This window comes from Neofelis nebulosa, chromosome 8, assembly GCF_028018385.1.
Source record: "Neofelis nebulosa isolate mNeoNeb1 chromosome 8, mNeoNeb1.pri, whole genome shotgun sequence".
Taxonomy (NCBI): Eukaryota; Metazoa; Chordata; class Mammalia; order Carnivora; family Felidae; genus Neofelis; species Neofelis nebulosa.
This window is the reverse complement of record NC_080789.1, coordinates 44,120,657-44,146,462: the sequence shown is the minus strand read 5'-3', so window position 1 is coordinate 44,146,462 and position 25,806 is coordinate 44,120,657.

Below are 25,806 nucleotides of genomic sequence, written 5' to 3'. Positions count from 1 at the left end.
AGTATATGGAAAATATCTATCCTCTCCACTCAATTTTGCTGTAAACCCAAAAGTATTTTTTTTTAATTTTATAATGTTTATTTATTTTTGAGAGAAGGAGAGAGACAGACTATAAGCAGGGGAGGGGCAGAGAGAGAGAGAGGGAGACAAAGAATCCAAAGCATGCTCCAGGCTCTGACCTGTCAGCACAGAGCCCAACACGGGGCTTGAACTCACGAACTGTGAGATCATGGCCTGAGCCAGATCAGGCTACTTAAAGGACTGAGCCACCCAGGTGCCCCCTAAAAGTATATTTAAAACAAACTCTATTTAAAGATATAATGCATTTAAATTCTACTTATAATTAAATGGTATATTAAAAAAGGTATTCTTGTACCAGAATATGTATAATAGACAGCAAGACAACCTTCTGTGGAAAAAGAATTATGAGATCCATTAATCAAAGACTTTATTCCTTTGTTCATTAACGTCTTACTAATCATGATGCACAAAATATATGGTAAATTATTTTTCTCTCTTAAATTGACTACTTTCTAAATAGCTGATTTGGTTGGAAATGGTCTATTAACATGGCTGACCAAATTAAATTGAAGCAAAACATTTTTAAAACATCACTCTAAGTAATGTATTTTATCTGTTGAAAATTATACTGCCTGTTATGGTTTCTCACATATTTCTCACATACAGGGTATAATAGGCTAGAATTTTGAGTATTTTGTAGATATGCATTTATCCGGAATTAACTAATTACCACTGCCAATGAAATGTAAAATACTCTGTCCTTATTTTATGGACTTATTCAAAGTACATGAGACATTCTTTTGAAACATTTTCTTCTTTTGTCTCTGGGAATGCAGACTCTCCTATTTCTCCTTTCACCCCTCCCCCTTTTTTTTTCAGTGCCCTTTTCTCATTCTTTTTCATCTTTCTAACTTTAGAGACCAGTTCTTGAGAAAGTGTTTTTCTTTTTTTTTTTTTTAATTTTTTTTAATGTTTATTTTATTATTTTTGAGACAGAGAGAGACAGAGCATGAACGGGGGAGGGGCAGAGAGAGAGGGAGACACAGAATCAGAAGCAGGCTCCAGGCTCGGAGCCATCAGCCCAGAGCCCAATGCGGGGCTCGAACTCACGGACCGCGAGATCATAACCTGAGCCGAAGTCGGACGCTCAACCAACTGAGCCACCCAGCCGCCCGGAGAAAGTGTTTTTCAATTGATATGAAATTATGCCCACCCAACACCAAGACTTGACATTTTTTTATACCTTCGGTATTCCTAAATTATGTCTTCAGTCCAAAACATTTCCTTGAACTCCAAAATTTCACATCCAGTATCCTTCATAGCATGTCCATATAGAAGTTTAATAGAAAACCTGTGTATAATCAAATCTTAACTATTGATTTCACCCCAACCTTTTGATCTTCCATCTGTCTACATCTCAAGATAAGTGAGAAATTAATTCTTCCATGTTTCTTCAACAAAAACTGTAGAATTATACTGAAGTCCCCCCTGTTTCAAACTCACATCCTATCCACTGAAAATCTATTAATTAAGATACCAAATATGATTCCCTTTCACTGTATCTATGGTTATTACCTTTGTCTAAGGCAATATCAGCACTTTCTAGGACTAGCCTTCCAACAATTATCTTACTCTAATATACTCTATTGTCAAAACTACAGCTAGAATAAATATTTAAAACTGGTAAATGAAATTAAATTCTTCTTGAAGAATCCCAGAGCGGTTGCACCTGTTTGCATTCCCACCAATAGTGCAAGAGGGTTCCCCTTTCTCCACATCCTTGCCAACACCTGTTGTTTCTTGTGTTGTTGATTTTAGCCATTCTGAAAGGTGTAAGGTGATATCTCATTGTAATTTTTATTTGCATTTCCCTGATGATCAGTGATGTTGAGCACCTTTTCGTGTGTCTGTTGGGACATCTGTGTATCTTCTTTGGAAAAATGTCTATTCATGAATTCAGCCCATTATTAATTACAATATTCTTTTTTTGGATGCTGAGTTTCATAAGTTCTTTATATATTTTGGATATTAACCCTTTGTCAGATATGGCATTTACAAATATCCTCTCCCATTCCATAGGCTGCCTTGAGTCTTGCTGATTGTTTCCTTCACTGTGCAGAAGTTTTTATCTTGATGAAGCCCCAATAGTTTATTTTTCTTTTGTTTCCCTTGCCTCAAGTAAAAGTTAAAAATAGAACTACCCTATGATACAGCAATTGGAGTACTAGGTATTTACCCCTCAAAGGGATACATGCATATAAACCCAATGTTTATAGCAGTATTATCTACAATAGCAAAATTATGGAAACAGCCCAAGTGTCCATCAACTGATGAATAGATGAAGAACATGTAGTGTGTATGTGTGCATACACACACACACACGCACACCATTTATATATATATATATATATATATATATATATATATATATATATAATGGAATATTATTCAGCCATAAAAAAGAATGAGATCTTGCCATTTGCAAGGACATGGATGGAGCTAGAGAGTATAATGCTATGCAAAATAAATCAGTCAGAGAAAGACAAACACCATATGATTTCACACATATGTGGAATTTAACAAACAAAACAAACAAGCAAAGGGAGAGAGGGAGAGAGGGAGAGAGAGAGAGAGAGAGAGAGAGAGAGAGAGAGAGAGAGAGAGAGAGAGAGAGAGAGAGGATCAAGAAACAGGCTCTTAACAGTAGAGAATAAACTGATGGTTAACAAAAGGGAAGAGAGTGGAGAATGGGTTAAATAGGTGATGGAGATTAAGGCATGCACTTACTGTGATGAGCACCAGGTGTTAAAGTGTTGAACTTTACTGTATCCCTGAAACTAATATTATACTATATGTTAAGTAACTGGAATTCAATAAAAACAATAAAAGATAAATGAAATTTTTCTTGTTCTTAAAACCTAATAAATCCTCATATTGCTCAAAATAAAACCCAGTGTTCTGCCTCACCCTCCCATCCCTGAACATGGTCTATAAGGCTCTCTTAAACCAGCACAGAGTGAACCCTCAGATTTCATTTCCTACTATTCTTCTTCTTTTGGAATTTCAGTCACACAAGCTTCCTGGAAGTTGACTAAAAATATCAAAAGGACCACCCCGGGGCCTTTTGATTTACTTATCCTTATTCCTGACTTGCTCTGTGACATCATTTTGAAATCTGCTGAAGTAACAACCTATCACTGAAGCCTGCATAGGTCTTGGAGTAAAAGCAACCTGGAGCAGAGCCACTGAAAACCAATAATGGATATGTGATGTGAAATAAATAAGCCTCTGAAACTGGGGTAATTTGTTACTGTACCATAGTCTATCTGCTTTGATATAACATACTATATAACGGTCTATATTGCTATCTGACACTCTGTGTCATTAATATCATAATTGATCTGTAAATTACCCTTTGCTAAATTTCTTATTGTATATTTAATATTATACATTTGTATTTATATTTGCTTATTTTCTCTCCTTAACTGAAGCAATATAAGATCTTATGTAAATAAATAATAATAAAGACTTAATCTTATCTAAAGCAGTACAAATATTTTATGATTTATTTTGTGCCTACTGGCACACAGTAGTAAGTATTAAATACATATATGTAGTTTTACTATTTGTACTGAATAGAAATGTGTCTATATTCCATTTAAAACAATAAGGCAATTAAATACCCTGAGTGAAAAATTCTGAAACTGAACATTCTTAAAATACTTTACCAAACCTTATAGATCCTAGTTTAAACTGGTTTAGTAACCCAGAAGTATCCAGAAGTACTCTAACAAAGTATAATTAAGCACCTTATAATTATCATTTACTTTTATTATTTATCACCTAATATCACATGAAAGAATAATGCCACTCTTTTAGCATATATTATTAGTACCCAGGTGGGCAAGAAGGGATTTTAAAGAAATTTAGACTGTTAACAGTTGCAAATCTTCTTTTAAGATTTCCTCTTTAAGGCAAATTATGCCATTTTAAGCCAGAACTCAATTACATAAATCATGTTCAAGAATACTTTTAAATGTGTATCTCTCCAGTTGTTGCTGGATAGCTAATAACCACCTAGATGTAGAATTTGTTTTCTACTAAATAGTTATTTTAAACCTTCCATGACAGTATTTTTTTTTCTTAAATTAGACCTAGTTCCCTGGGGCAATAAACATAGTACTTGAAAATCTTTCTTCTGTGAAGTAACTAAGAAAGTGGAAGTGCTTTATCAAAGAATACAATGTTATAAGGGGGAAAATTATATGTACATTTCAATGGAAATATAAAATTTTTATTTATTATTTATTTATTTTTCAAAAATTTTTAATGTTTATTTATTTTTGAGAGAGACAGAGCATGAACAGAGAAGGGACAGAAGAGAGAGGGAGACACAGAATCCAAAGCAGGCTCCAGGCTCTGAGCTGTCAGCACAGAAGAGTGGGACGTGGGAGTCAAACTCACAATGAGATCATGACCTGAGCCAAAGTTGGACGCTTAACCACTGAGCCACTCAAGCCCCCCATGAGATATAACATATTTTAATTGATCAAACTCTACAAAAATATGCTTATATTCACTTTAATGATTGGTGTGTGCATATTTAAATGTAATGGATCTTGATCCTGTGGAGATCTGTTAAAATGAAGGAGCATTGTCCTAGATCTACACAATTATACTTTGTGAGGATGACACAACTCTATTTCTTTTTTTGATTTTTTTTATTTATTTTATTTCTTATTTTTTTGTTTTAAAATTTTTTTAATCTTTATTTATTGTTGAGAGAGACACAGAGTGTGAGCAGAGGAGGAGCAGAGAGAGAGGGAGACGCAGAATCTGAAGCAGGCTCCAGGCCCCGAGCTGTCAGCACAGAGCCCGACCCGGGGCTCAAACCCACGAACCGTGAGATCATGACCTGAGCCGAAATCGGATGCTCAACCAACTGAGCCACCCAGACGCCCCTAAATTTTTTTAAATTAAGCCTATTTATTAATTTAATTATAAATTAAGGGGCATATAGAGAGAAAGGAGAGAATCCCAAGCAGGCTCAGTGCTGCCAGCACAGGGGCCCAAACTCACGAAACTGTGAGACCATGACCTGAGCCAAAACCAGAAGTCGGTAGCTTAACTAACTGAGCCACCTAGGCACCCCTCTTTTTTTTAGTGTTTATTTATTTTGAGATAGAAAGTGCAACAGTTGGGGAGGGGCAAAGAAAGAGGGAGAGGGAGAATCCCAAGCAGGTTCCACACTCAGCACAGAGCCCTATGCGGGGCTCAATCTCATGACCATGAGATAATGACCTGAGCCAAAATCAGGAGTCGGATATTCAACTGACTGAGCCACCTAGGTGCCCCCAAACAATTCCATTTCTAAAATATTTCCCCTGATGTGTCTAAAATATATTTCTATTTGAGATACTGTTTCCTGGAATTTAAGCATTTGCAGAATGGGTCAGAACTTGGAAAGTTCATTTCTACCTGGCAGGGGAAAAACAAAAACCTGTATTTGTTGGATGGGAATGATGTCAGAGAAGTACTTCTAATGAGACAAGGTTACCTGGAATTTAATGACAGAAATGTACAAATTCTGGTCCTAGATACAGAAAAAAACTTCAGATATAAGCAAGCAAAAGATTGATATGAGTTTTATAGATAATGTAGGGAGCTTTCAGCTGGGAGCTTCTGACTTGTGATGATTTTGGCTCAAGCCCATTTACTAATATGGATCACAACATATATTTTTTGTACACCTAGAAGTAGAGGAATGAAGAAGGGCTAATTCTTTAAATGATAAAGGAAAAACAGTCACTAATGGTACCTGAGAGAGGGTAGTGTTTCATTACTTTTGTGGTCTGGATAGTGCTGTTGTTTTTGTCTGTGGTTGTTTCTGTCTGTGGTTGTTTTTGTATGTGCTCAAACAAGATAAAAGATTGGTCCTGTTTTTTGGTCCACTGATGTACCATGATCAGAGTGGCCCTATTGACATTGGTCTCCAGAGAAAATAGTCCAATTCAACAAGGCCATGGCTTACCTGTTAATACAGTAGTCAAGGGCTATGTTTTCTGTCTCTTAGTCAATTCCAAACTTAATATTAAAGGTTACCTATTTTCCCTACTATATTTGTCAATATAGCAACTATGAGAAACCTCATGTTATGCAGATTAAATATTCTGTTTTATATTCTTAATTATTTTACTTTTATGTATCTAAAAATATGGTATGGATGTGAGTATTCCTAACCACTTTATTTGGACTTTTTTTTTTTCTGATGAACCACTGAAGGACATACATTATCATTAGAGCTTAAATACTGAAATTTGAAAATATACTAGAATTCCTAGCAAGTTAACATAACTGAGTTTTAGTTTCCTCAACCACAAAATAAGGAGAATCATATCTATATCATAACTGTAGCTAAATTCTACAGTTCATTCTCTATATTAATGGCTTATATTTTACTTTAATCCTCATTAAAACCTTCAAAAGCTTAATATTATACTCATTCCCACTCATTTTTATTTAAAAATAAGTAGAAATTATCCCTGCTAAGTGCACTAATAACATTCTTAATAAGTTGTAATTGTTACTTTCAGTACATCGAAAATAATAAACAATTGTCCTTCGAGGTCCAATTTGTCAATTTTGAAATTAGAACTCCTAAATGGTAGGCATCTTTAAAATCTCCCATTCTTATTAGATTTCCTGCCAAATTTTTCATACATCATTAAATTAGAAAGCATAAAAAGTGCTATAAATCTGAAGTAATGGCAGATAAATCCACTGATTTTAGTCATCAGTGATTGAGGGCAGGCATTTTAATCAAAGCTTGACCAGTTCCACTGAACTTTAGTCTCTGGATCAGTACCTAATATCAGCCTTATTTCTGATATTTGAGGCAAAAAAGAATAATTGAGACCACTTAGAATTTGTGTATTTTATTCACACATTTTTAAAAGTATATTTTACTTTTTAGAAGAGTTTTAGGTTTCCAGGAAAACTGGAAAGATCGTACAGAAAGTTTACATCTATCCCACACAGATTTTTTTTTATCCATAACTAACATCTTACATTAGCATGTTTATTACATTTAATGTACAATTAATGTAATGTAATGTAATACTGATATCTTAACAGTTAACAAAAGTCATAGAGATTTATTTAGTTTTTATCTAATGGCCATTTTATGTTCCAGTATCTCATCCAGGGTACCATATTAACTTAGTTGTCATTTATCCCTAGGCTCCTGTAATCAGTTGAATTGTGCCCTGCCCCCCACCAAAAAATTGTTAAAGTCCTAACACCCAACTCAGAATATGACTTTATTTGTAGTTAGGGTCTTTACAAAGGTAATCAAATTAAAATGAAGTCATTAAAGTGGGTCTTAACCCAATATGACTGGTATCCTTATTTTTTTTTAAAAAAGGCAAAAATCAAGGTGATGCTTCTACAAGCCAAGGAATGCCAAAGATTGTCAGGAAACCAATAGAATCTAGCAGAGAACCATGGAACTGACTTTTCCTCATAGCCCCTCACAAGGAACCAATCCTGCCGACATCTTGATCTTGACTTATAATCTCCAGAGTTGTGAGACAATAAATTTCTGTCGTTTGTATCTCTCAGTTTGCGGCACTTTGTTATGACAGCTATAGCAAACTAACACAGCTCCTCTTGTTTCTAAGATTTTCTGGATCTGATGCCTTTGACAGCTTTGAGGAGTACTGATTAGGTAGGGACTTTGGAGCATGCTTGAGATTTGTATGTGTTTTCTCATAAATGGACTGATGTTATAGGTCTTTGGGAGGAAGATAACCCAAAAATGAAATGCTATTTTTGTCACATTCATACTAAGATTACATACTATTCAACATTATTTTTCAAAGTTGATAGCGAATCTCTTCCCCTCCTTTTCACACTGTACTCTAGAACAATTCACTATGCACAGGTTAAACTTAAATTACACTCTCCTCTTCAAGAGCAATATCTCTATATAAATTATTTGGATTTGTTTTTCACATGAAATTTATACTATTTTATTCCTTTTGTTCTTCAAATTGTTCCAGATTTGGTTATTGGGAACACATTAAGTGGGCTCACATACCCCTTTTACAACACAATCTCATTAATAAGTTACCTGTTTTTCCTCCGAACACTTTCTTACTTTCTTATACTCTAGATGATCCTGGCTTATCTTGTAATTTTTTTCTGAGTCATACAATCAGTCATTTCTCAAAGAGGCTATGATTCATTTTATTAGAGAATGGTATTAGAGAATGATGATACAGTGGTATACCTAGACAATAGAATATTATTCAGTTATATAAAAAAATGAGATCTGAGCCATGAAAGACATGGAGAAACCTTAAATGCACATTAGTAAGTGGGTAAAAAAGTCTGAATAGATTAAATAGTGTATGATTCCAACTATATGGCTCTCTGAAAAACAATCTATAGAGACAACAAAAAAGATCAGGGATGTGAGATGGGATGGGGACTGGTGAGAAAAGATGAATGCACAGAGCACAGAAGATTTTTAAGGGAAGTAAAAATGCTCTGTAAAATATTATAATGATGATATTTGTCATTATACATTAGTCCACATCCATAAAATGTATAATGCCAAGAGTGAACTATAATGTAAATTATTGACTTTTAGTGATAATGATGTGTCAATGTAAGTTCATTCCTGGTAGAAAAAAATAAAATGCCATTCTGTATAGTGATATTGATAATAGGGAAGGCCTTACATGTGTAAGGGCAGGGGATATGGGAAGTCTCTGTACTTCCCTCTGAATTTTGCTATAAATCTAAAACTGCTCTAAAAAATAAAGTCTTTTTAAAAAATCTTGTGAATAAAGTTTGCGAGTCTTAGGAATGCTCTAATTTTTATTTATAATCTCAGTATAACATGATACTTTACCTTAAGTAGGTACTCAATAAAAGTTTATTGAATAGACTGTCATGGACAAAACACATTTTGACCTAATTTTATTTTTTTATTTTTATTTTTTTTTTAAATTTTTTTTCAACGTTTTTTTATTTATTTTTTTTGGGACAGAGAGAGACAGAGCATGAACGGGGGAGGGGCAGAGAGAGAGAGGGAGACACAGAATCGGAAACAGGCTCCAGGCTCCGAGCCATCAGCCCAGAGCCTGACGCGGGGCTCGAACTCACGGACCGCGAGATCGTGACCTGGCTGAAGTCGGACGCTTAACCGACTGCGCCACCCAGGCGCCCCTTGACCTAATTTTAAATAACCAAAGGTATTCCCAGCTCACAACTCATTGCTTGCACAAAATAGTTCTCAATAAATATATTTTTTAGTGAGTATACTAAAGAATAAACTTTCAATTTTATTCTTACATTTACAGAATCTCACTCAAAATAGGTATTCTATGATTTCTTAGCTCAATACTGTTATTCTTCTGACATCTCCCTAAAATATATGTAGTCCTAGTCATAGAAAAAGATCTTTGGGAGGGAAAAGCTGCTGAAATCTATTTAGACTTAGGTTAATTACATCACTAAACTCCCTAACATTTCATGTTTGAAGTGAGAAGCTTAGAGTTTACCTAATTCTTTTCAAATATCCTAATAAAAAGTAAAAAATACTGTAATTTACGTGGTACATTGCTTTTCACTTAATAGTCTTATTTTTAATTATAAGGCAACTAAAATGATTTTCTGCTAAAGATTATTAGTACTACTGAGGAAAGATTAACCAGAATAGAAAATATTTTCCTGAAGGGGTTATACTAAAAACTAGCCAGTAATGTCAATATAATTTTTTCTCTTTTGTAATCTTCAGTTTTTTCTGCATATCAGAAATGTAGTTAAGAGAAAAGATGCCTGAATTTATACTTTGGTATAATCACCCTGAAGAAACTTCTCTCTACCAATAATGACTTTGATACAAACAAGGACCATTGGGTCACTGTGATATTTCTTCTGGTGAAGCAAGCAAAAATGATGTTCTCCCCACGACGCAGTAACTGAATGTTCTTGTGGTTGCAACACATTTCGTTAAAAATAGGTATTTCCAAATTGTGTTTGACTGGACCAACACCCAGGAAAACAGAGGACCTGATCCTAAAGAAACTATTACGGGAAGAAACATTTCATTTGTTTCTGGCTTTTATTGATAGTCACCATATTTTTTCTGCCTATATCTCATATGTTTTCTCATAGCACTTCTTCTAAATACCATAGGTTACTCATACAGTTATTTAATCATCAGCCTTGAGAAATACAAACTATAATTCCTATTTTCACTCAAAGGATCAGATTTATTATATAGAATATATGTACAACGTGCCTTTGAGGAGGCTGGGTATGCAGAAGAGTCCATTTAGAGAGTATCTTATTCCATGTCTTGGCTCAGCAGACCTTTCTGATTCAACACCCTTCTCCATACCCAGCAGTTCTCTTTCCTTAAGTTAGTGCAAAGTATAGTAAATTCAAAAGAAAAAGATGGAAATTCTGTCACAGTTGCAAAAGCTGGAAAGGCAGCAGTGCCACTCCAAGGGATCAACAATGGTATCTGGCCTTCTTTTTCTGAGAACTTAGCTAAAGTACTGTTTCTTGACTTTCCCAGATATGACTAGCTCCTGAAAGAAGAGCCCTTACTAGTGACAAGAAGTCCAGGAGAATACACATGTATTCATTTTCAGGATGTAACTATCAGAAGGACTGGAAATGCTCCATTTCAGGAAAAATGAAGTCTGGTGAATCAAGAAATCCTCTGTACCTCAGCACACCTGTGCAGGGATGCAAAATCATAATTGGGAATAATATACAATAACCTGTCACAGAGACCAGAATCCTGTAAGTACACATGGTCAGCATAGACCCTTCTTGCAGAGAGGAACTGAAAGATCACTTGGCAAACATAAGAACATTATGAGAAAAGTTAAGAAAGTTAAATATTAAATGATGCAATGCTCTCACCATAGGGATGACCTTAGTGTAAAGCAACAAAAAGATATTAATAGTTCAGCTACTCAGTTTCTAAGATAGCAGGTTGAGACTCCTGCGAGTCAGAGAGTATTTAAAAGAATTTAAATTAAAATACAAAAAACTCTTAAAAATATTTGAAGGTCTAACAAAATATATCTTTGGAACTACATTCAGCATCCTCCCTGCTCACAAATAATATTTAAATAAAAGGAAAAACAAACATTTTAAAACTCTTGGCAGGAACAACCAACTCCATCCACAAGCCTATAACATACTGGCAGTTATCTATTTGTATCTTGGCACATAGCAATTTGGAATTAGATATTTTAGGTTTATTGAGCACACTATGACTAGCTATGGCTAAGAATCCTGTCTGTACACATGTTAACATAATCAGTTGACAGTGTTACCATGGGTCTAGGGGCTAGACTCTCCTTCAGGTGACTTTTCTATCCTTCTTTTGAACCTCTATGCAGTGCATTTGTAGTTCATAGGTATTTCTAATTGATTAATAGTTTTCAAAATTTATGAAAAACATCACTCTCCTCTTTCAGTCTACAAATAAAAAAGACACTGGGGGCGCCTGGGTGGCTCAGTCGGTTAAGCGTCCGACTTCGGCTTAGGTCATGCATGATCTCACAGTTCGTCAGTTTGAGCCCCGCGTCGGGCTCTGTGCTGACAGCTCAGAGCCTGGAGCCTGCTTCACATTCTGTGTCTCCCTCTCTCTCTGCCCCTTCCCTGCTCATGCTCTGTCTCTCTCTGTCTCAAAAATAAATAAACATTTAAAAATAAAATTAAAAAAAAAAGACACTGAAATATGGCCCAACTATGACACTTTTGTTGCATTTTAAACAACTAACTACTATCCTGTTACAGAATGCAGAAGTTTGTAACCAGAATCTCAGGTGGTCTGTTTTCATCCAATATCCAAATACCTGGCCTCACAAAAAGCTTAGAAAATAACATGGAAACATCTTTGTGTAGACTGGAGACACTAGGTAACAGCCTGCTAACTAGAGAAATGATTGGCCTAATGCCTGTGATGTTAAACCCTGGTGAGCTGCATCTGCTACTTCAGAGATTTTGCCATCAAATGTCCTTACTACAGACAATGAAGTGGTAAAAAGCAAATTAAAATCCTAAAGACAACCATCCAATTAATCAGACTAATTTTAAAGTTATCACTTATATTTTAATAATATAAACACTGGTAAAGCAGCACCCACTAATGCATTTTTGAAAGCTCCCCATGGGCTGCTTAATCCTCTGGTTACCAATGGGCTATTAGACCATAACAACTGTCCTAAGTTGATGTTCCTTATTCCATTAAGTGGTGCACCCAAAAGCTCTCAATAAAATATACTTTATACTGATACTAAAGTACTGTTTAAGATGAATCCACAAAAATGGTTATTAACACAGGTGGTATGTAGTATGAGGATATTAAAACAATGAATAAATATGAAATAAGATATCTGGAGCAATGACAAAATAAATTAATAAAAAATAATCTATAATGATAAAATTCCAAGCACTCTGAAAAATGGCTAAATTTGTATTGTTCAAGATATTCAACCTTCATGTAACTGTTACCAATTCTCAGTGCATAGCTGCAGAGCTCTTCAAGGAAAAAAACACAAATAATTGGTATTTAAATATGAGTTAAGAGAATTTCAAAAAATTTGACATGGTGAAGATATATAGGAGAATTTGAAAAATATATAATGCATAATGAAAACTATGAATTTATTTTTAGAGCAAATTGCCAAAGAATTGTAATTGACTAGTTATATGCAAAGAACAACAAGAAACTCTGTCAGAAAAGTTTATCACTTCCTCAACTTATTATGTAAGTCTTATGTAAGGATCTAAGCAATATTAAATGAAATCCTATTTAAGAACTAAAAATATTTTTATCACTTCATTACGTACCAGAAAAGTGATTCTTTTTTCACTTTGTAGCATTTCGTTTATGACATCATCTGGCACATTTGATGTAACAATTCTCTCCACACACAAAATTTTCATTCTTTGCTTATAAACTTATTATTTTTGATTTTGTATTCTATTTTGGCTACACCAGTTTACATTCCCACCAATAGTGTACAGGAATTCGTTTTTCTCTACATCCTCACCAGCATTCATTCATTACCTCTTCCCTTTCTAACAGGTATGAGGTAATAGCACTGCGGTTTTGATTTGCATTTCCCTGATGATTGGTGATTTTGAGCACCTTCTCATGTACCTATTGGCCATTTATATCTCATATTTGAGAAAATGTCTATTCATTTATTCTGCCCATTATTTAATCAAATTGTTTTGTTTTGTTTTGTTTGGTTTGGTTGTTGCTATTGAGATACAGGTGTTCCTTATATATTTTGGATGTTAATCCCTTATCAGATAGATGATTTGCAAATATTTCCTCCCATTTGGTGTTGCCTTCATTTTCTTGATAGTTTCCCTTCCTGTGCAGAAGCTTTTTAGCTCAAGATATTTCCATTTGTTTATTTTTACCTTTGTTGCCTTTACTTTTGATATCAAATGCAAAAATATCATTGCTAAGATCCTCGTCAAAGATTACCTCTTATGTTTTCTTCTAGGAGTTTCATGGTTCAAATCTTACGTTAAAATTTCTAATGCATTTTGAGTTGATTTTTGTGTATGGTATAAAATAGGTGTCCAGCTTCATTTTTTGCATGTGGCTGTCCAGTTTTTTCCAACACTGTTTAATGAAGAGACTATACCTTCTCCATTGTATGTTCCTAGCTCCTTTGACATAAATAGACCATATATGTGTGTGTTTATTTCTGTTCCATCAATCAATGTGTCTTTAGGCAATACCATATTGCTTGATTACTATAACCTTGTAATACAGATTGAAATCAGAAAGTGTGATGCCTCCTTTGTTCCTCTTACTCAAGATTACTTGGGCTATTTAGGGTCTTTTGGATCTTACAATCTGTTATTGAAAAACTATCAAAACAACATGTTTGAACTTAAGATACTGTCAAATTCTTTACTCAAAATTAAAGTTATATTATTAGAGAACAAAAATTTTTACAGCATATACTGTGATAGGGATATTTAAATATAATGTTTGAGGGGCGCCTGGGTGCCTCAGTCGGTTAAGGGTCAGACTCCTGGGTTTTGGCTTAGGTCATGACATCGTGTTTTTGTGAGTTTGAGCCCCATGTCAGACTATGCAGGCAGTGTGAAGCCTGCCTGGGATTCTCTCTCTCCCTCTCTCTCTGCCCCTCTCCCACTTGCACTGTGTCTTTCTCTCTCAAAATAAATAAACTTTAAAAATAAATAAAGATAATGTTTGATGTTATGTTTACTATTTGTGAAGATTAAATTCCTTCTAATTTTTGTTAATAGAAAAGCTATATTTATCCCATGAATTTTAGTGCTGGCTGTGGGTGGTATGTCTTTGTGCGTATTCGATTGTCTGGTTTGTGGCTACCTACTTTGTAAAAAATTATTTTTATTAATTTATGAAATGTCCCAAGCATAGAGATAAGCTTATATGATAATATGGAAAATATCAATTTATCTGCCATTCTTTCAAATTCTAATATTCTGCTATTCATATTCATCTTTCTAAAAAGATAGGTATACATAAAAAATTACAGATATGAATATAATAGATTTCATATTTCTTTTCATTCTCCCTCCTCCACAAGGCTATGCTCACATTTCCAGTCACTGTTGTTATATTTGTTTTGCATTTTGGTTCTCATTTCTACATAGTTATATATCAACAAAGTCATTGTACAATTTTTAATGATACAGTGCATAAATGACACCCTTCAGCTCATATAATTCAGCCACTTGATTTTTTCAACCAACATTATACTTTGAAATTTGACTATTCAAGTTACCATTAGATTTTTTAGATTGTCCATACAAATATATGTAGCTCTGAATTATTTGATTACTGCATATGACTTCTTCCATGAATATAATTCTGTAAATATATATTTATGTTGTTTTCTCTTTATTCCAACTTGTTATATTACATTTCCTATTGTGTTTTTGTTACAATGAAGGACTGCTCTTCACCCTCCTCTATTTATTTTTTTTAACCAGCAATGTTGTTTTGTTCTTTTTAAAAGTTGCATTTTCTTATAACTTTTAAATTGTGGTTATATAAACATACATAAAAATTACCACTTTAATAATTTTTAAGTGTACATTTCAGTGGCAATAAGCACATACTAGTTTTATTTTCATTTAGTTCAAATACTTTTTAATTTCTTCTTAGAATGCATCTTTGATCCATGTGTTCCAGGTGAATTAATTTCTAAATATTTGCTTATTTGCTTTTTTTATATTTTATCTGTATTTATTTTTGAGAGAGAGAGTGCGAGCAGAGGAGGGGCTGAGAGAGGGAGACACAGAATCCTAAGCAGCTCCAGGTTCTGAGCTATCTGCACAGAGAGTGACAGGGGTGGGGTGGGGGGTGGTTCAGACTCAGGAAAGCAAGTTCATGACCTGAGCCAGAAGTCAGATGCTTAACCGCCTGAGCCACCCAGGGGCCCCAATATTTGGTTCTTTTTTATCTTTTTATTTCTTATTTCTAGTTTAATCAATTTTGATCTAAAAACATACTTTGTAAACCCTCCATCCATTTAAATTTTTTACAATGTGTTTCATAGCCTGGAGTTTGGTGTATTTTTGTGAATGTTCTATGTTAACTTGTGGGGAAGGTAATCTGTTGTGATACAGTATTGCATAAATGTCAATTAGGCCAAATTAATTAATGGTATATTCAGGTCAACTATGTCCTTACTGAATATTTTCTTGATTGATCTATTAATTACTGAAATAGGGCACTGAAGTTACCAGTTATATATAATAATATACAATATATTTATGTAACATATTATATATAATTATATAATTAACCAAGTTTCTTGGCTTTTCTTTTCAGTTCCAGAGTTTGGGTCTCATATCCTTTGCCACTTTTGTCATAGACATACATATATGGATTGTTATGATTTCTTAGAAAACTAACTCCTTTCTAATTATGTAATTCCCTTGTTATCTCTGACAATTTTCTTGATACTAATTTTGCTTTTTTTCTTAAGTTAATATAGTAACCATAAATCCTTTGATTACGGTTAATATGGTATACGTCTCTCCATACATTTACATTGAACCTATCAGAATCTTTATATTTTAGGTACAATTTTTGTATTCAACATGTACTTGGTTTCAGTTTTTTTATTTACTCTGAAAATCTCTGTCTTTTAGTGGATATATGTTGATCACTAACCTTTAATGTGATCCGTGATATAATTCAATTAATAGCTACCGTGCTTGTAAGTGTTTTCTATTTTTGCATCTGATCTTTGGTTCTTTTTTTCCTGCCATGTTTCCCTGCTTACTCTGGGTTTAATTGAGCATTTTATATCATCCATACTTAAAAGTAATATTTTTAATGGCTGCCCTAGAATTTTCAATATAAATTTGAAGTAGTACAAGTCAATCTTCAAATAACATTATACCAGCTCATGTATAGTGCAGGTACCTTATAACAGATCATTGCTCTCTCTCTCTCTGTTCTCTCAAAATAAATAAATACGTGTTTAAAAAAAGAAAAAATTAAAATACCTTATTTTAATTTCATATATTCATTATCCAATAATCTTTTCTTTGTATGGATTGATGTAGCCGGCATATTTTCCTTCTCCATGAAGACTTCCTTTTACCATTTATTGCAAGTCAAGTCTGTTGGAGATGAATTTCCTCAGTTCTTCTTGGTCAGAAAGTTTTCTTCCTCCTTCATTTAAATAGGAAAATTTATCTGGCATAGATTTCTAGGTTTCTGGTTTCTTTCTTCCAACACTTTAAAATTTCATTCTACTCTTTTCTTGCTCATATGGTTACTGATGAGGAATCTACTTTATTCTTTATCCTTGAGTTTTCTCCCACTATTTTCAACATCTTCCCTTTGTCTTTGATTTCTTGCTGTTTAAACATGCTTATATTCTTTTGTTTGTTTGTATGTTTGTTTGTATTTCTCCTGCTTGATGTTCAGTGAACTTCCTTAACCTGTGAGTTTCTGTCATTCACTTTAGAAACTTCTCAACAATTCTTTTTTTTTTTTTTTTTTTTTTAATATACATAGTATCCTTTGGATAAATATCTAGTAGTGCAATTGCTGGGTTGTAGGGTAACTCTACTTCTAATTTTTTGAGGAAAATACATACTGTTTTCCAGAGTGGCTGCACCAATTTTCATTCCCACCCAGCAGTGCAAAAGTTTTCCCCTTTTCTCCGCATCCTCACCAAAATCTGTTGTTTCCTAAGTTGTTAATGTTAGCTATTCTGACAGGTGTGAGTTCTTTATAGATTTTGGATACTGACACTTTATCTCATATGTCATTTGCAAATATCTTTTCCCATTTTGTTGGTTGCCTTTTAGTTTTGTTGATTGTTTCCTTTGCTGTGCAGAAGATTTTTATCTTGATGAGGTCCCAATAGTTCATGTTTCCTTTTGTTTCCCTTGCATTGGGAGACATGTCTGGTAAGTAGTTGCTGCAGCCAAGGTCAAAGAGGTTGTTGCCTGTTTTCTCCTCTGGGATTTTTATGGTTTCCTGTCTTACATTTAGGTTTTTCATCCATTTTGAGTTGATTTTTGTGTATGGTGTAAGAAAGCGGTCCAGTTTCATTCTTCTGCATGTCACTGTCCAGTTTTCCCAGCACCACTTGCTGAAGAGAAATTTTTCCATTGGATATTCTTTCCTGCTTTGTTGAAGATTAGTTGGCCGTACAATTGTGTGTCCATTTCTGTGTTCTTTATTCTGTTCCCTTGATCTATGTGTCTGTTTTTGTGCCAGTACCATACTGTCTTGATGATTACAGCTTTGTAATACAGCTTGAAGAGCAGATTTGTGATGCCTCCAGCTTTGGTTTTCTTTTTCAACGTTACTTTGGCTATCTGGGGTCTTTTGTGGTTCCATACAAATTTTAGGATTGCTTGTTCTAGCTCTATGAAGAATGATGGTGTTATTTTGATAGGAATTGCATTGAGAGTGTAGATTTCTTTGGGTAGTGTCAACATTTACAAAAATGCTGATTCAAAGGGGCACACACATTCATCCCAATGTTTATAGCAGTGCTATCAATAATAGCCAAATACGGAAAGAGTCCAAATGTCCATTGACTAATGAATAGATTATATATCACATATACAATGGAATATTACTTGATCAAAAATAATGAAACATTGCCACTTGCAATAACATGGATGGAACTAGAAAGTATAATTCTAAACAAAATCAGTCATAGAAAGATACACGTCATATGATTTCACTAATATGTGGAGTTTAAGAAACACAACATATGAACATAGGGAAATATGAACATAGGGAAGGAAATCAAGATAAAAAGAGAAAGGAAGGCAAACCATAAGAGATTCTTAAATACAGAGAATAAACAGAGTTGCTGGATGGGTGTTGGGTGGGGGTATGGGTTAAATGGGTGATGGGCATTAAGGAGGGTACTTGTTGGGATGAACTCTGGGTGTTGTATGTAAGAGATGATCCACTAAATTCTACTCCTGAAAATAATATTACACTGTATGTATTTATTTTTTATGTTTTTTAAAATTTAAATCCAAGTTAGTTAACATAGAGTGTAATAATAGTATCAGGAGTAGAATTTAGTTATTCATCACTTACATGTAACACTGAGTGCTCATCACAAGTGTCCTCCTTAATATTCATTGCCCATTTAGCTCATCCTCCACCTGCCTTCCCTTCAGCAACCCTCAGTTTGCTTTCTATAGTTAATAGTCTCTTATGGTTTGCCTCCCTGTCTTTTTTTCTTTCTTCCCCTATGTCCATCTGTTTTGTTTCTTAAATTCCACATGAATGAAATATTTGTCTTTTTCTAATTTATTTTCTTTAGCATAATATACTCTAGCCCCATCCATGTTGTTGCAAATGGCAAGATCTCATAATTTTTGATGGCTAAGTAATATTCTTTATTCTCACATCTTCTTTATCCATTCATCAGTCAGTGGACATCTGGGCTCTCTCCATAGTTTGGCTATTCTTGATAATGCTGCTATAAGCATTGAGGTGCATGTGCCCCTTCAAATAAGTATCTTTGTATCTTTTGAGTAAATATCTAGTAGTGTAGTTGCTGGGTCATAGGGTAGTTCTATTTTTTTTAAGTTTATTTATTTTGAGATAGAGAGAGAACGAGCATGAGTAGGGCAGGGGCAGAGAGAGAAGGAGAGAGAACCCCAAGCAGGTTCTGGGGCTGTCACTGCAGAGCCTGATGTGGGGCTCAAATCCATGAACCGTGAAATCATGACCTGAGCCTAAACCATGAGTCAGACACAACCAATTGAGCTGCCCAAGCACCCCAAGGGTAGTTCTATTTTTAACTTTTTGAGGAACCTCCATACTGTTTTCCAGAGTGACTACACCAGTTTGCATTCTCAACAATAGTGTGTGTAAGAGGGTTCCCCTTTCTCTACATCCTTGCCAACATCTGTTGTTTCCTGTGTTGTTAATTTTAGCCATTCTGACAGGTATGAAGTGGTACCTCATTGTGGTTTTAATTTGTATTTCCCTGATGATGAGTGATGCTGAGCATCTTGTCATGTCAGCTACTCTTATTTCAAAGATTTCTTCTGCTTTGGACATATACTTTTAAGTATACAGGAACTGAATTAAATACACCTTTAGTTGAGGATTTATGTTAACCTGGCTATGAACTAGGCTGTGTGGAATGTCTGCTCTACCTACAGGCACCAGAAGCTTCAAATTCTTCCAGTGTCCTTGTTTGCCTCTTCTCTCTTGAATCTGACTTTGGAAGAAAGAGACTGTGATTTATAGTTCTTTCAGTTGGGATCTGCTCTTATTATTGTGGAGTCATGTAGGTGACTATAGATAGGTGTGAAGAGGGTTTAATCTCATGATTAATTCTGGCTTACTGTCGACTGACTCTTGTCTCTAGTTGTGACCCTCACAAGTATTTTGCAAATAGTATAGCACTTCTTTTCACCTTTAGGTGAAATTGAAAGGTTAGAGGGTACTGAAGTGGAAGGATTATTTCCTAGGCTGAGATAAATCTCTAGAAAAGTCCTTTCCCTTGAGGTTGGGCCTTTGCCATGGAGAAGGCTTTGAGTATATTTCACAATGATTACTGTTTCTATCCCTATGTCATACCCACACAGAGATCTTTCTCAGCTCTTCACTTTGAGAACCTAGAGGCATTCTCTAAAGTAAAAATATAGGGGTCCTGGTAAGATTATGGCCCCCAAGAGATTCTCACTCACACTAGTCCACACTCATCCTTCAGCAAGTAATTAACATTACCTTTAAATGTTCTCATCAGTTTATGTCTCCATGGGCATATGCTCCAGGTTAGCAGCTCTGACTTGCAACTCTGATTTTCCTATTTATTTCTAGATTTAGGAATGGAGATTTTGCTATGTGACCCCAATTTTCTGATCAGTTTAACAGAATTTTATCTCTTAATGTATTTCCAATTTTTTCATTGATTTCTGATTTGTTCAGTTTTTCTTGTTGCAAGGATAAGTCGTGACTTCCAATCTGTTTACATATCAAAGATGAAGCTAGAAGCCTACAGTTTTTTCAAACTTTTTTTTCATTATTTCCCTAATATTTGTAACATACATTTTAACTAATCTAAATCCAGTTTCAAATTGCCCTACATTGTTTCATGTGTAGGACAGGCACTTTATTACAGAGTGTTTCCAAATCTTCATATCCTTTATGATCTCATTGCTATTCATTTCATTTACCCATATGGTATTATCATTAAATGCATTGCTACTATCATTACATTAAACAATATCTTTATGATCACTTATGAATAATAATTTGAAAGATTTTTTTAACTTAATTTTTTGCTTTTTGACATGCTTTCTTTCTTTAGATCCAAGGTTTGAACCTGTAATATTTTCCTTCTTCTGAATAACTTATCATTTCTTGCACGGAAGGAAGGTCTGGTGGCAATAAATTCCTTCATTTTTTTTTTTTTTTTTGAGAAAATCCTTATTCTTCCTTTGTTTTTAAAGAATTTTTTTTCTGTATATATAATTCTAGGTTGCTGGATTGTTTCTTTCTTTTAAAGTTACATATACAGTATGGCTCTCTTCTTTCTTGCACATTCCTGAATAGAAATCCACTATAATTCACATCCATGCTCTTATATAGGTAGGGTATCTTGTTTTATCTCTAGCATCTTTTCAGAGTTTCCTTTTGTCTTTTTTTATACATAGATTTTTTTTTTTACATTCATATGTTGTATTTTAGTTTCTGAAGTCTTTTGACCTATCTTCCACATACTTGATTATTTCTCTGCCATATCAAGTTTACTGATAAGATCATTGCAGATATTCCTTACTTCTGTTACAGTGGGTCCCCCCCACCCCAGCATTTTCTTAGAGTTCCCATCTTTCTGCTTACATCACCTATCTCTTCCTGCATGGTCTCTACTTTTCCCACCAGAGTTCTTAGCAAAGTAACCACAGTTATTTTAACTGCCTTGTCTGATAATTCCAACATCTGTGGCATCTTCCTCTGGCTTTAATGATTGCTCTACCTATTCAGAATGAGTTTTCCTGCCATCAGGCATGCTTTGTAATTTTTTTTTCGTTCTCATGTTATTGAAAGCCAATAATTTTGTCTAATAAGAACTAAAGAAAGGAAGTCCTTAGTGTGAGAGTCTACGTTAATCTAGCTAGGAATCAGAGTCTACTTAAAGTTTGCTATAGGTACAGGTGCCAGAGGTTACACATTGCTTTGATTTCTTTGTTTTTGTCTTCCCTTGACTTTGGGCATTTCTAAGTACTCCTCCCTAGAAAGTCTATGTCTTACAGCTCCTTCAGCTATAATGCTTGACATTACATTGGAACCATGTTGGAATGGTGGAAAGATGTTGGGAGAAAGGAATCTCTCTAAAACCTAATTAAGTCTCATTGTTTTTAGAAGCCAGTGTCACAAAACTGTGACTTACACAAGTTTTTCTCCCCCAGTCTAGAGTAATTTGTCAAAATTACCATTTAAGTTTTCCCATCAGTTTATTGTCCCAATAGCTTCTGCTCCAGGTAGAGCAAATCTTAACTATGTGTCTTTGGATGAGGACATCTCTACAGATTTTGGTATGGTGGTTTGGCTTCTGATGGATCCAAGTAGAGCCATTGATTTTAAGTTTGTGCCTCTCCTTCTTGTTGTCAGAATGGGAGTAATGTCTGCTAAGTTCTTTACTTGTCAGATCCAATACTAGAAGTCTCCTTTATAGAGTTTTATATTTCCAATTTATAAAATCAGACTGTGGTTGTGGATCATAGTGAAAAAAAAAAAAACCCACTTGGTGGTTACCGAATACTCTTCATTGAAAATATTTGGGTGTACAAAGATTTATTTTTTTTTGGATAATAGATTTAGCAAAATCATTTATTTTTGTTAATTTATCAGTTGCCAGTTGATGAAAGAATCCTGATTCTCTAATGGTGTTATGAGTGAAATGGCTATATATTGCAGATTTTCAACTAAGTAATTCTAGTTGTTGGAAAACATATAGACTTATATAGCTTTTTGTTTTGTTTTGTTTTTCTTCCAGATCCATAGCCCCATCCCAGCCCACAGAAGATGAACACAGATGAGTGTTACATGACTTACCATAAAGATCCCTAAAGGTAACACAGATTCTCAGGTATTTTCCAGATAAAGAGAAATGCCCATTTATGCTATAGAAAAATCTTACAAAAGCTTAGGCTAATATAATTCTACAGAAAGGAAGGCAGATTTTACAGCTACAAAAATATTTAATGTTAATGATGAGATTTGCTTTTCTCCTATAGACACATTTAGTAAAAATATGAATACTTTTGTAAAGCACTTTGAGTTTCTTGGAGAAAAATATCCATAATGTTATCCACCTTTATTGTTTAGTCATGAAGCAGGATTCAATCTAGCTTGGGATTCAGGAAATCTTCTTGGAGATGAAGAGCTGAAAAGGTGGGAAAAGCTAACTAAAAAAGAGTAACAATCCTCAATATGGAAAGAATGGTTTACCACCAAACAGGAAAAAATGGATATATTTTAAATGGATTAAAATTTTTTAATGTTTATTTATTTTTGAGAGAGACAGAGACAGAATATGAGTGGGTTAGGGGCAGGTAGAGAGGGAGACACAGAATCTGAAGCAAGCTCCAGGCTCCGAGCTGTCAGCAGAGTCCAACACAGGGCTCGAACTCACAAACTGTGAGATCATGACCTGAGCTGAAGTCGGACGCTTATCTGACTGAGCCACTCAGGTGCCCCCTCCACCAAAAAATGGATATATTTTAAAAGCAAGAAACAACATGATGTTTCCTAAAAACAACAAAAGATTCTTCCTACTAGAGTATGAAAGTCAAAGGCAGGCAGGAAAAGAGGACAGTCAGGAATCTGTCATGAAAGCTTTAAGGAAAATGTTGAGGAATTTTGATTCAATTCTGTAGGCAAAGAGGAGCTTGTACTAAGGTGATGTAACAGATAATGAGGGCTTAAGGGACTATACTGGAAACAGGAAGTAAGAGAGAGTAAGAGAGTCAAGAAAACATTGAGACCAAACTGGCATGATTTTATTTTTAAGCATACATGTTAAGGGAGAGAAATCAAGATTTCTGTTGAGATTTCTAGGTTTGGTGATTGAAAGGCTGGTGCTGATATTTTTTGAGAGATTAAACAAATAATGAGGCAGACACATTTGAAATAGGGTGAAATGAAAAAGAAGGGATAGGCCTTCTATCCTTTGGTATTCTATCACTTGGTATTCTATGAATGGGGAATTTGGTGCCTGCCATAGCATGTTTATAGTCAATAAGATAGAGCTTGTAGTAAAACTATAGGAGTAATTGCAGAGAGGAAAGACCTAAGATAAGAACTCCAGGAAATATCAGAATTTAATTAATAGAAAAGGAGTCCAGAAAAATAAGGAAATAGTAATTTCTAAATGCGGAAGAATGGAGCATGAGTAGTGTCACATAATTCAGTAGGCAAATTATTTGAGAAAAATACGGTTAACAATATTGAATGAAGTGAATCAGAGTAAAATATATCTACTATTCTACAAAATACAGAATTTACTAGTGAATTGCTTTTCCAAAGAAATTTTAGTAGAGTCAGGGGGACATATATAGATGTTAATGGGTTAAAGACACTATACCAAAAGACTCTGAAGGAATTAAGTTGCGAAATGGACACAGAGAGAGAGAGAGAGGAAGCACATAGGAGAGTGAGCAAGCAAGCTGGAGCTGGAGAGGAAAACATGAGTATGTGTGTATTTGTCCCAAAAAAGACGTGAGCACATTTGTAGTCTAGGGGAAGAGAGCAAGTATCATGAATACGAATGCAGATCACAAAAGATGGTAGATCCCTGGGGAAAAGGGAGGAGCCTCGGGGACAATTCCCTTCCTGGGACTTGGGATAACTGGTTAGCTCTGTGTGTAGGTAGGTAAGTGTGTTAGTTGAAGACGGTATGGAGGGCTGACAGAGAGCTGCAGAAACCATACCTCATGATGTTATTATCTTTCTTGTTCCAAATCTGAGGTGACGTGGTCACGTTAGACATTTAATTCTGCCAACTTCTAACTGTTTGCACTGAAGTAAATGTTTATCTTCAATCCTTACAAAGGCACATGATTCACTGGTGGTCTGCTACGCTGAAAACAAATTTTTAAAAATAACCAAAAAAATAACCAAAATGTATCCCCTGGTGTAGTATACTGAAATAAATCCTGTATTGTTTGAAACTTTATGAACCATTGGAGTGTGTACCCTAGGTAAAACTATGACCACATGTGAAATTCTTAGTGTAAAGAGATGGAAAATAAGATAGGCTTGCATATTTGCCTCCTTGTTTCTTATCTGGTCCATTTTCCCTTCTGCGTCTTTACTAGGCTCAGGTAAAGGCCAGCAGCTGCTCTGAAAGTGCCCCACCAGCTTGTGCACAGGCACTTCTTACCCATTGTGAGTGAAATTGACTAGAATCACACAATCTTCATCAATTTCCCACTCAGTAGAAATCAGTTTTCTATGCAAGGGAGCTGTTCTACATTTGCTCTGCAGCTGGCAGTCCCATGGAGCTAAGCTGGAGGGAGAAAAGGAGAAGACCTGCTGCTAGTGAATGATGCGCTCTGTGTGGGTGTGCTCACCTGATTTTGCAATTGGAATCAGCCCCCAATATAAGAGCAGTGGAGGCTCCGGTTGAATTGAAGGAAATGAAGAGTTTCTTGTTTCAATCTTTAAGTTCCATCTAACTCATAACTAATGAACTAGCATTCTGCACAGCAGTACCATCTTCCACAGGCAGCAATTATATAAGAATAGCATTCCAAACTTGGTAGTTCTGTGACTGGCTGGCATACGAGCTGCTAGTGTGGGAAGAAGCCTTTTACACAGATGTTAGCTGGAAAATAGATGGATGGATGTGACTACAGCTTACTGGGATCACAATAAGAAAGGACAAAGATTTAAATTTAAAATGTTGAAACTAATGCAGAAGATGATTCATGCTGAAGATATTTTTGTGTGTGATTTGTGAGACTTCTAAATGGGTAGACTTCAACTCAAAATACAAAATGGGGTGATGTTAGTAGCTACCCTAGTGTGATCTCCCAATCGTCTGAATTGGAATTTCCTATGGAACTTATTACGAAGCAGATTCCTAGACAACACCTTATGATTCTAATCAGTGATTATGAATGAAGCACAAGAATTAGTCATGTAAAGCAATTCCCTAGGGAATCATTGTGCACAATAAAATGAACTACCAGGGTATACTGACCTTGATCTGTGAC